The sequence below is a fragment of the Brachyhypopomus gauderio genome, chromosome 19, assembly GCF_052324685.1.
Source record: "Brachyhypopomus gauderio isolate BG-103 chromosome 19, BGAUD_0.2, whole genome shotgun sequence".
NCBI lineage: Eukaryota > Metazoa > Chordata > Actinopteri > Gymnotiformes > Hypopomidae > Brachyhypopomus > Brachyhypopomus gauderio.
This window is the reverse complement of record NC_135229.1, coordinates 7,640,721-7,641,339: the sequence shown is the minus strand read 5'-3', so window position 1 is coordinate 7,641,339 and position 619 is coordinate 7,640,721. Positions and strand designations below refer to the sequence as shown.

Here is a 619-nt window from a genome sequence, read left to right as displayed (position 1 = left end):
TCAGGGCTGAATTCGCCGCTGCTGTTGCTGAAAGCTATTAAGTGACGTACTTTTAGGTTTTCTTCTGGGGATAAAACACGGTGCGAGTCTTCAACATAATCCGCCTTTGTAGGCCAAATCACTATACATTTTCTCGTGCGCATAAAGCAGCATTTAATGGACAAACTTGATTAAAGGTTGGGCTAGCCTACGCTCTCAATTAGTTGCCTGGTAACCACCGTGGTGCGTGAACACTGCAGGTTCTTTAGAAGTTCTCGCCTGTGCATTCGCTCATGTAGAAAAAGCTTTTGTTACTTTTGTTCCACATTACGGTACTGTAGCTGCTGTCTAATGACTGTAATTTAGCAGAGCCTTTTAGTTAAAGAAAAAAACGCACATTCGCCTTTTTCGTGTTTTGGAACGGCAATGTTCCTTTTTAATTCCAGGCAGGTTTTGTTCGTTTTTTTGACCAGAGCAGTATGTGCATTAAATTGACTAGTAGCCTCTAACCCATCGCTTGGTGATGGGAAATGCATGTTGTCACTTATTCCCTGTTCAGCATTTGAAGTCTATATGTAATGCTTCACGCTTTTAGTAGGTAAGAAGTTCTTTAAGCCTGGGTGAACTTTAGATCAACCCG

The 619-nt window shown here is 41.8% G+C and overlaps 1 protein-coding gene across 1 annotated transcript in view; it reads right to left on the bottom strand.

Moving 5' to 3' along the window:
- Positions 1-176, bottom strand: part of olfm3b (olfactomedin 3b) — a 9,421-nt gene extending 9,245 nt beyond the window's left edge. Inside the window, exon 1 of the mRNA XM_076982096.1 lies at positions 51-176. The gene's annotated coding sequence lies outside the window, so the exon portion shown is untranslated. The remainder of the gene's footprint in view (positions 1-50) is intronic.
- Between the last annotated feature and the right edge of the window lie 443 nt (positions 177-619).